The sequence below is a fragment of the Xiphophorus couchianus genome, chromosome 5 (assembly GCF_001444195.1).
Source record: "Xiphophorus couchianus chromosome 5, X_couchianus-1.0, whole genome shotgun sequence".
In the NCBI taxonomy this organism is placed as follows: domain Eukaryota; kingdom Metazoa; phylum Chordata; class Actinopteri; order Cyprinodontiformes; family Poeciliidae; genus Xiphophorus; species Xiphophorus couchianus.
The window spans coordinates 8,250,555-8,261,779 of NC_040232.1; the positions used below are offsets into that span (position 1 = coordinate 8,250,555).

General features: G+C 37.0%; 1 protein-coding gene across 6 annotated transcripts in view; it reads right to left on the reverse strand.

Annotated features, from left to right (window-relative positions):
• Window positions 1–10,928, reverse strand: part of LOC114145210 (CREB3 regulatory factor-like) — a 36,639-nt gene extending 25,711 nt beyond the window's left edge. Inside the window, exons 1-3 of one of the 6 annotated variants that reach the window (XM_028018678.1) lie at window positions 10,783–10,928; window positions 10,078–10,292; window positions 437–506 (exon numbers count right to left, since the gene is read on the reverse strand). The gene's annotated coding sequence lies outside the window, so the exon portion shown is untranslated. The other 5 variants (XM_028018679.1, XM_028018680.1, XM_028018681.1 and 2 more) reach the window with 5 other exon arrangements.
• Window positions 10,929–11,225: the final 297 nt, after the last annotated feature.

Genomic DNA, 11,225 nt, shown 5'->3' on the forward strand with positions numbered 1-11,225 from the left:
GCATTATTTAGTAAATAATGACACTTTTAAAGCAATGTTGCATTAAAACTTGCATCAAAAGTTCATTAAAAGTGTCAGCAGTCATAAAAATTCAAACTCCTTCATCTTCATGTCAGTCTTATTTATGCACACTTCATCAAATAAATGTTATCCAACACAATTTAAAAAGCTTTACAGTCTGAAGGAGGCATAGGGGGCGTTTTGTTCTGGGGTTTTTCAAAAGCAGCCACTTTTCTGCAGAAGGAAACGTGACCCTTAAAGCATCAGTGGATGTAATTTACACAAACACAACGGCTTTACACACAGCAGAGGCAAATATTTTACAGTAAAAAAGATAAAGACTAATTAATTTCCAGAGAAAACATCACAAAGTCGAGACGTTTTCACATTTGAAAGGAAGAAACAGAAGCGACAGAAGTTAGGAAATGTTTCTTACCTTAGGTAGAGAAGGTGAAAAAGTGGAGCCCTTTCTTCACATTTCGTATCCCCAAAAATCTTGTTACAGTCTGAAAAAACAAAAGAAACAGGAAGCTGTGAGTCTCCTTCAATTTACAGTCACATGTTTGCTTTGTTTGATCAACCAAACGACAAATTATCAGAGGATTTTAACGTGTTCAGCAGCAAACCGTTCTGAGATGAATGTGATTCAGTAGCAGGAACCATTTTTCACTGTTTGGCATTATTTCGCTGCACTGCTCTCCTTTTTAAAGTCTGTGCAGCCACCAAAGCTAAAACTGCTGACTTTCGTGACCTGTTTCTCTTTTTTCTATTAATACATCAATTTATTCGACATAAACCAGCTTCCTGCTACCGCTGCTAGAAATGTAGGACATGTCACTTCCTGTCAACAGAGAGCTTTCCAAACAATTGCAGAAGCTTTTATGGGGCAAGCAAAGGTTAAATTTGATTATGCAGCATATATGGAGGATTACCACAGAACATTTGTTACTTCTGCATGAACAGATGTTCTGACACGAGCTTCAACAAAGAATAACTTTGATGTCACTTTGTTAAATATTACACAACCTGCAGAGGTGGAATGGAAATCTAAGCACCTGGAAACAGGAGAAAACAGTAAATCTAAAATAAAAACACAAACTAAATGATTCATGAAGGCAAAATCTTAGCAAAACTCACACCAGCTTATAGATTTATGGCCAACGTTTAGCAGCGGTGCAAACATTTTTTTCCACACATATTATGAACACATTCATAAGTCTTATAGGACACTTACATCAAAATCATGTGAAACCTTAATATTTATAACTGAGGTGTTAAAATTGTGGCCCACGGGCCATTTTGTGCACCTTGGATTGATTTTGTGCGGCCCCCCCAACTGCAATACAACTATGATGCATTTTTTATTTGTAATCAGGGTGAAATTATTACCAAATTAATTAAAATAAAACATGTTAACTGCAACACAACGTATTTGTCTTTTCAAAACCAAGCTTTTACATTTAGTAAAACCGCGTTTATCCAGAGACGTTTACTAAAAAGCCGACTTTGCTGCTCCCACATCAGCTTTTATTTGTTCTATTCTTTTTAGGTAAGATAAGGTAATTTTATTTTAAACACACATTTTCAGGAACAAGGCATTTCAAAGTGCCTTACATTAATTAAAGAAAATACAAACAAAAAAACTGAAGAAAAAGAAAAGTAATCCACAATTTATAAACTAATAGGAGTTTCTCTTGATAAATTCCTATTAGTTTATAAATATCATATTTATACACTATATATTTGCGAGAGCCAGAGAGGAATAATATTCATAAGCCAACTTACTCAAATCTGGCTAAGCAGAGCGGGCGTCTTGAAATCCTGTTCTTATTACTGAAAATAAATTTGTTAAATCAAGCCCAAAAGAAACTAAAAACTAGATGCCTTTCATTTAAAACAGCAAATTTATTTTCTGTAAAGTATTTTTTAACTGCAAATGCATCGTTAAATGATCAACCATACACTAAAGGAATGGTTCCCAAAGATTTTCTTCTGGCCCCCCTATGGATTACAATAAAATCCTCCCCCAAAAAAGAAAAACAAATCAACTGGGCGCACACATCGTTCAGCCAGACATAAACCTAAACACATATTTTGTTTTCAAACTCCATTGAAGTTTATTTCACACTTCAGGTTGCAACAAAACAAACTACAAACCATCTTTACAGTGAAACACTTTTGTGTAACTGTTTTCTTTTTCATTCATCCATACCGCTTCCGTCCCTCCTGCAATGGCACTGCGACCCCCTAGGGGGCGCGCCCCACACTTTGGGAACCACTGCACTAAAGGAATGCTATTTTATAGCATTTTAGGCAATAAAAAGTTTCTTTTCTTATTTTAAAAAGAATGTATTCTATTGTTTAGATAATTTTTATGTATTTATAGTATTTTTTAAAAAAAAGCTTAAATAAAAAATCTCCAAAATGTGCCCATTTTCTATCTCATTTTCCTTTAACAAGAGGCCATTTTGAAGCAAAGCATTGGTAGCTGCACATTTTCAGGAGGTAGTAATAACTAAAAAGAAGATACTGATTTGAAGTACAACTACCCTCTTTTTTAAAGCAATCGATCGGCTAATCCTATTGATAAACGCGTTTAAGATGGTGGGTTAGTACAGTTTTACTTGTCCTAGTTATATCACTGTACTGAAATAAAGTGCAGCTGATCATTTTGTACAAAGACAAAAGCAGAGTGAGAGGGCTTTTTAAACATAAAGCTCATTCTTTAAGCTCTTTGTGATTGAATTTGAATATGTCAGTGACTGTACTCTAAAATTAGAGCACAGCAACTGAATCTGCAACGTTTACCAAATACATTTGTCGAACTGTCAGAACCTTTCGCCGTGACTTCAGATCTCTTTAGAGGAAAATATCCTGAGTTGTGAAACAGGAAGTGGAAAAAAAACATTATCCTTAAAGTCTAAACATCAGCTTTTCTGCAGCTAATCAGTCAAGATGGAGTGAGAGGTAGCTTAGCTAACAAATCCCTACTGAAAACAGGCTAAAACAAAAAGTAATTGTTATGATAAGTAGACTTTTATTTACTTTAGAAACTGAGTTTGAAATGACAATATTCCCCGATACTGTGCACAACTCTAATCAGATTATCTTGATCAGATACTTTGAGTAAAAATACCTGCAAACAAAGTTCTAACAAAACCTTGGCAACAAAATTGAGAATGTGACACAAAGATTATATTGTAAATATAAAAATTCCTACTATATAAGCTGTAATTTTAAGTTAACATGCTTAATGTTCAGAATATGATTAAATACTAACAATTATTTTAGTAATCAACTATTCTATCCATTATTCTGACAATTAATAATAAGTAATTAGCACATTCTGCAGATTTTTTTATTTAACTACTTAAGCTTATTTTATACCATATTAGAAATGCATCAAAAGAACATTAAAATGTTCTAATATACAGTATATATATATATATATATATATATATATATATATATATATATATATATACAGTATATATGTATATATACTGTATATATATATATATATAAAGCACAGTTTTGGTCTAATTGCTGCTCTTACTGTGTTGTTCTTTCAGCAATTGGCTTTTTGTGGGTCTATATTTGTAATTGATTATTTACAATTAATCAATTACAAATTAGTTGACAATCATTTCAATAATCGATTAATGATGATTAATGATGATTAATGCAATTAATTGCCTCAGCCTTATTACATGTGTTCAGTCAGTTGACTGGCAGTGCACAGCAACATGTGAGAGTAAGTTATTTAATCCTTTGGGATTAATTAAGTATTTCTTCATTTTAATTTGTTACTTCATGTTCCAAACAGCCAAAAAAAAAAGCCCAGATATTCTAATACTTTCTGCAGCTTGTTATTGGAACGACTTCAGCTGTAGCTACTTGGAAACCTCAACTTTTTTATAACGATGCAGATAAAGAGTCAATGTCTAATGAAAACAAAGAACAAAAACACTATGATGAGCCTAAATGTTCTAGTTTATAGAAAACATAAAACGGCTCACTGTAAACAGTAAAAAAAAAAACAACAACTAGCCATCCACATATTGTTATGATGATGCAGAGAGGTTTCCAGAGAGTTTTTACTGCTTTCTCATTTACAACTGAATACAGGGATTTTGGCTGAGGTTCAGAAAAAAATGTTAAACCGAATCGTTTGAAAAACTGCGTTTTGACTCCCAACCCCATCACACTCGACCAACGACATCTTTAGAAAAGAAGAGACGAGGCAAAGCTGCAAGCACTGATCAGCCTGAGACGCTTACAAATGGCAACATGATGAAATACAGGGTAACATCTATGCACACACACCCATACACACCCATACACACACACACACACAGCAGAAACAATGCTGGCATACTGTTGGAAAACTGCAGAAAAGCCGAAGCATGCAACTCAAACAGACCCTTGCTCAGTGATTTGAGAACAATGCCAGAATATGTTCCCTTCGCATTGACCTCAGGAGCACAGGAATGAGGAAATGAAGATCTGCCTGGTAGTTGTGAGAAGCCGCTTGGAAAACTGGTATTTGGCTCATAAAGCATGCCAGCTACCAACCCACTGCAACACAAACAGTCGCCGGACGCATAAAGTGAAGTCTGAACTCAATAAGGAGTATAATGATCCCCGCAAAACTACGAACGTTAAGAGACATACCTCTCTAGCACGGAGAAGAGGCGATTCAACCCGCAAAGTGCTGCAGGTTTGTGGAAGAGTTAGTGCCGTGTGCATATTCATGCCAGCGGTGTTGCTTGTGCACACAACACGACCGGCTTAAATGCCAGTTTAAACTGCTTCCTTCTCTACTTAGGAAAAACGTGACAAATGTCTCCACAACTCAGGTATCAGGAATTCTGTTAGTAATCACAAAAAACGTAAAATTATGGCACCAAAGAAACACACAAAGGAGTTCAGCAACATGTTAAGATGCTTTTTTAGTAAAATAAAATCTCAGCTTTTAGAGCTGCTACAAACTGTTTTAAAAATCAATTATTCTACAGATTATTCTGACGATTAATCAAATAAAAAGTTTGCAGATTTTCCATTTAACCACTGAAGTCTTTTTATACAATATTAGAAATACATTAAAATATGGAAGTAAACAAGTAATTCAATTCCATCAACAATCGATTAATCGTTTCTGCCCTACACTCATGTTCCTTCCTGACTCTTCTATGTCTCTGTTCAGACTAGGGCTGGACAATAAATACATTTTACTGATTAATCAAATGTTTGTTTTTATTTTTGGAAAATCTGGATTTTCTTTTTTTCACCAATGCATTTCTTATTTAGTTCAAAGGTCAGAGTGATGTCAGCACACCAAAAAGATATCATCCTATTTGACCAAAGTCTTTTACAGTTTCTATTTATTTGGACTTTGAATTTAGGTCAACTCTGAATTCAAAGGGTCAAGCTAAGATTTCTTCTTTTAATAAAAATAAAGTCATGATGTTGCAAAAATACAGTTGTAGGAATATGAGAATAAAGCCAGAAATTGTATTTTTGGTATTTTATGAAAAGTACCAAAAGGTTAATTACTCGAGCTTTTTAATAATTAAAACCAAATTTTTTTTTTTTTATTTTAAGACAGTCTTCTGGTAGAATGGCGTCTTTATTCTGCTAATATTATGACTATATTCTCTTAATTAAACAAATATTCTTGTTTCAAGTACAAATACTCTGTTATGCACCTTGCAGAAAAGAAAGTTAAAGTAAAAAACACTTTTTCAAAATATCTTCTGTCATTTGTACTTTCTTTTTTTAGAAAAAAAGCAAGAAAAAATATTAAAATGGTTGGAAAAAATCAGAGATTTTCTTTTTAATCTGTATTGCTCAGCATTATTTCAGGCTCCTGCTGAGTTACAAAGCAGGTATTGCTGCAACTACTGGCTTCATTTTGCAAGTGTTGGCTCAACATCGGACTCGGTCCAAAGGTCCCACAGCTAATAAACCCACTCTGACAGGTGGATTTTACAGCAGCACCACAGGGAAACCAAACAGAAGCCATTAATCTCCAAACACCGTAAGTTTCAAACCAGCAACTACCATCTCTGTAAAGATGGACCGAAGATTTGTTTTGTTCTTTGTAAACAAGAATCCGCCAGCAAACAAAATGCCCTGAGCACTGCAGGGTTTGTGACCGGATATATATTCACAAGGCAAACAAGAGTGCTAACATTTACAGTGTGGAGCGACACGGCTCATATGGTGCAGTTCATGCATGACGGCGGCCATTTTGTCCTTTATATCTGTCTATGGAGGGGGGCTACACTGTTTCAGAGGGAGGTAGGAGTAAAAACACCAGCTTTAAAGTAAAACAGAACATGTTTACCACAACCTAAGACATAACTGACTATAGGGCTGAAACCATTAATTGGATTCATCGTGATTAATCGATTATTGAGATAATCGTCAACTAATTTAGTAACTGATTAATTGTTAACTGGAGCATACAAACTCAAAAACAGAACAAATTACTGAAAGAACAATGCAGTAAGAGCAGTTATTTAGCCCAAAATTGTACAAAAAAGTTAAAAATTAAATGTGTGTCTGGAATGCACAAAGATGTTCAATTCAAACAAACATGGGACAGAAATCTAGAATAAGATCAGAGCTCCTGCTTGGAATTTGACTTCAGTCAATCAATCAAGTTTGTTTGTTTTGCCCGTTTCAGCAACGAGGCAGTTTAAAATGCTTTACATCACAAAAACACATAAATGTAATGTTAGCAAAATGGAAAAAATGTATCTTCAGGCTTTTCTTCGTCCACTAATCAATCCATACATCCATCTATGTTTCTATTCATGCCTATCATCAATTTGTTTTCCCATTCATATGTCCATCCATTCAATAATCTATCCATCTTTCATTCCTACTTATAAATGTTGAATTTTTGCCCATACTGTATATGTTTTTACTCTTTATTCTGTTTTTATGTACATATTACACTTATGTGAGTCTGTTTGCTGTTACTGTCTGACACTTTGCTGCTGTTGCTCAGAAATTTCCCAAAGTGGAACAATAAAGGATATTTCAATTCTACTTTACTTCTTTGACTTTACAGGTTGTGATTTAACAGTTTTCATATAAAAAGCCTGAAGAAATTTGAGGCTTAAGACTTTGGAAAGTCTGTAAAATATCCTGAAAGATGTAGAAAGATGGTAGTTTTTAACATCTATATTTAAACTGGAGCATTTTAATACTTTCTGTCAATATTAGAGTGCCCAGAGATTATACTGAAGTAAGAGTAGCACTTTTTGTTTTAACTTTAACAAAAAATTACGTTAGAGTAAAAAAAAAGGTTTTTTTAAAAAAGCTGCTCAAGTACTGAAAAAATAAATAATGTAACATTTAAAAATGACATCAGATGGACCAAAATACAAAGTTATGTGGAAATGTTGGTATTTTAAAGTCCAAAATGAAAATAATTCACACAGATAATATTATTCTTAATTAGCGAAATCAGGCATAAGAAACATTTTTCCAAATCAATTTCTTTCACTATGAAACTTACAAAACTTTAACAAAAACTGCAAATATGTGTCTATGGATGAATTTTTGAAGTTAAAACAGGCTTGTTCTTCACAGTGGGAGAAATTTTACTCATGTAAGAGTAACGATACTTCATAATGAAACTACTTAAGTAAAAGTAAAAAGTACAGCATAGTAAAAATACTCCTACAAGATTTTGCCCAAAACGTTACCCAAGAAAATGTGATTAGTTCTTTAAATCAATCATTTCTTAATTAGTATTTAATTTAATTCAGCAAAACTTAAGATACAGAAACATGTTTATGAGTTTCTAGGTAGCATTGATAACATATATATAAACAAATACTAACTTGTTTTTTTCTTTAAATAATGGCATTTTTTATGCACTAAGCACAAAGTACACCTGTCTGCAAACCTTGCGGTAAATTTAGATTATGAGGAAGAATCAAAATTCAGTCGCTGGAATAAAGAATCAATCATAACTCAAGCATGATCCTGAACCACGGATGGCTGCGCACGAAATAAGACGAGCAGCAGCAGATTCAGAGAGGCTGGGATGGAACACCATGGCCGAAAGCTGCGATGAGGAGGCGGGGAAGCGAACCGGGGAGACACCGTGCGGTCTGTCAGTCAATCTGGGAAACCCATTTAAACCCAAATTAAAGCTTAAAAAAATCAATCAGGACACCAATCAAACCACAGATGTGCGTCTGAGTTCTCCATTTCTGTCGTAATTGCATGAATGAATGCAAAAAAGGAAAAGTAGGTTAAATAAACGACCCCCGCCTCCGTCAGTGTCCTTGGAGCTCCGCTTCCCACGGAGGGGTGGAAGTGGCTCTCTGTCCGTTCAGAGCGCATCTTCTGAACGGACCCCGATCGGATGCAAAAACATTTCTATGAGGGGAAACAAATTGGGTTTAAGGGGTGGAGATCGGGTGCCGGTTGGTGGGCTATCTGGTCTGGAACACGCGGTTGTGTCCGCGCAGCTGGATGAAACTGCAGCGGGGAGGGAGCTCTGGTGGCCGGCGGAGAACATCCAGAAACGCACAGCCTCTCTTCCACTGTACACACACACGCTGCCCCAATAACCCTCTTTATGCATATTCAGTTTTGTTTTTTTTTTAAAAAGATAAAAAGGAGCGAATATGTTCTCACCAGCAGCCGCTGCTGCGCTCCGCGGCGCGGAGAGACGATCCGGCAGTCATCCTTTCAGCGCACAGACAACAATAAAAAATGGGGCGCAGCTGGCAGTGCCACCGGATGTCCGATATTAATGAGGATGAGAATCAAACCTCCGCGTTTTTAACTCCCCCGGCCGCCATCAAGGGTTGGGTTTTTAACCAATCTGCCTCACACTTTTGCAAAACCTTGAAAAACACAGTTTAATCGCTGTTTATATTGACCTGCAGCTGCGTTTCCCGATTGTAGCAGGTCAAAACAAGTTGGACTCGGTGTGAAATGTTGCTTTAAAATCCGAACCGACTCAAGGCTCCGTGATGCGCAGGGAGGATTTTGAATAGAAAGTGGGTTCCTACTATCATCAGAGAGCGCGATTTTCTCTTTAAATCATTCATGTTTAAATGCTGCGCTGTTGCCCTGCAGCTATAACGGTCTTGAGTTTGAACCTGGGGTTATTCTCCATGTTCTCCCTGTGTGTGTATGTGTTCTCTCAGGGTACTCCTACTTCCTCATGAGGTTAACTGGTTTCTCTAAATTGGTCCTTCTTAGGTATGTGTGTGTGTTTGTGGTTAACCGTTCCTCTAACCCAATGACAGTTGGCATAAAAAGTGGGTATGCACCATAGGGGTGCTGCACTGGAGGGGGCGCCAAGATATGTGGGGAAATTCTTGCTAGCTAGCAGTTCCTGTATTTGGCAGCTGTCTGTGCATGTGCAAATGATATCAGTGTATGGCAGTAGTTTCCTTTGTTTTTGAAAACCAGAACATTCAATTGACCTATTAGCCTATTCAATAAAAACGTGATACTCCCAAAGAGGGGAAACAATTTACATCCATGATCAGCAGTTTTGTTTCGAAAGATTATCAATTAAATCAATCAATTTCATTTATATAGCGCATTTAAGCATTGTGAAAACATAAACACATCATATAGTCAACAGTTGTAAAAAAAAAATATTAAGAGACATTAAACCTTGTAAAGTGCAATCATCAATACACATCAAATATGTTGGTCAAATTTCTGTTTATTATGGTACAAAAGCAGCTATGAACAGGGTGCGTTTTTAATTTAAATTTAAGTTAGCTCTGTGTTTCATCTGTTTTGCAGTTTTCTGGAAGTTTTTCCAGATTTGAGGTGCATAGCACACAAAATCTACACTCTGAAAGTTCTGGTGCTCTTATGGATCAAAGGCCAAGCTGCTTATTTCACCTTGAACAAATATATTTATGAAAAGTAGCTAAACACCATGTTCTAAATGGAAGGTCATATTTTAATACAACCTCATGTTTTCTCTCCTTTATGTGAATTAAAATCCTTGAGTTAAACTTTTGTTCAACTACTTTTTTTTGTTGTTGCTTGTATCAAACATACAGCATAACGATGCTTTACCTTCGCGGAGGTAAACCCCGTCCGAGTTGCCAGGCTCCTGAAGACCGTGGGTAAAATGTCTGCCACGGCCTCTCCAGATGATCCCACCCCGCACCATCCGCGGAGGGGAGCCGGGGATCGCGATCAGACGGCAGCTGCGACCGCTAAAGCCTCAGAAATCCCCTTCCTCCTACGGCCACATGCAGGAAGTTGGTTCGCAGCCGGACAGAGCTGGCCTACATCGCGGATAAACAGGACAGGAAAGACGGTTGTAGGACAGTGTAACACCCCCCTCTCCTCCCTAATTCACCCCACCTCCTCCTGTTTCTCCCTCTCTTTCATTGGTGCAGATAAAAGCCTGTCGTTTTATAGACGACAGGCTGGGGAGAATAAAGACTCACCTATTTAATACAGCTTTAATTAAAACAAAACAAAAAAAAATGCTCACACTCGCTGTACTTGCGGGGAGCCCATTGCGTGTTTGACTTGCTGTCGCCCGTTTACTCACCAAACAAATCGCAAAGTGACTTTCTGCAGCAGTTCCGCGAATTAAAACACACTTTATATCCAAACAGAGAATGAGAAATAAACATAAGTAGGGCGTGGGGCTGTCACTGTTAGGAACTGACGCAGCAGCAGCAGCAGCAGCTGCCCGGGCTGGAGGCAGCGCCGCGTTTCGGGCTGCGGCGGACCGGGGAAGCGATAGGAAGGAGCGGAGCGACTGACCTGCTAGCAGCTGGAAGGGTGTCAGCTGTAAAAACAGCTGCAGTCCTCCGCGTCTCTCCGGCCTGACCCAAGTTTACAATAAATACTTTATGTCGAGCGTCAAAACAAGACGTTGGAAGCGCTAAACTTCCGGGAGAGATGTCAAAATAAAAGTCTCGAAGCACGTTACTGTTAGGTCAACGAGGCAGTTAAGTGATTGTGTACATTTTAGTTGTTGTAAAAATGCAATGATATGAGGGTGAGTAAAATATATATATATATTCGCTTTTATTTTGTTTAATACAAAAATAAAGCGATACAACAGTGGTGACCCCAAGCGGGGGGCATAGGAGGGCCATGACCCCTTCTTGAAAAATGTTGGCCTCTCCACTGGCCCTGAGATTTATGTTCAGGTCATAGAAAGGCATACAGAGTAACTAATTCAATAAATACATAATTATAAA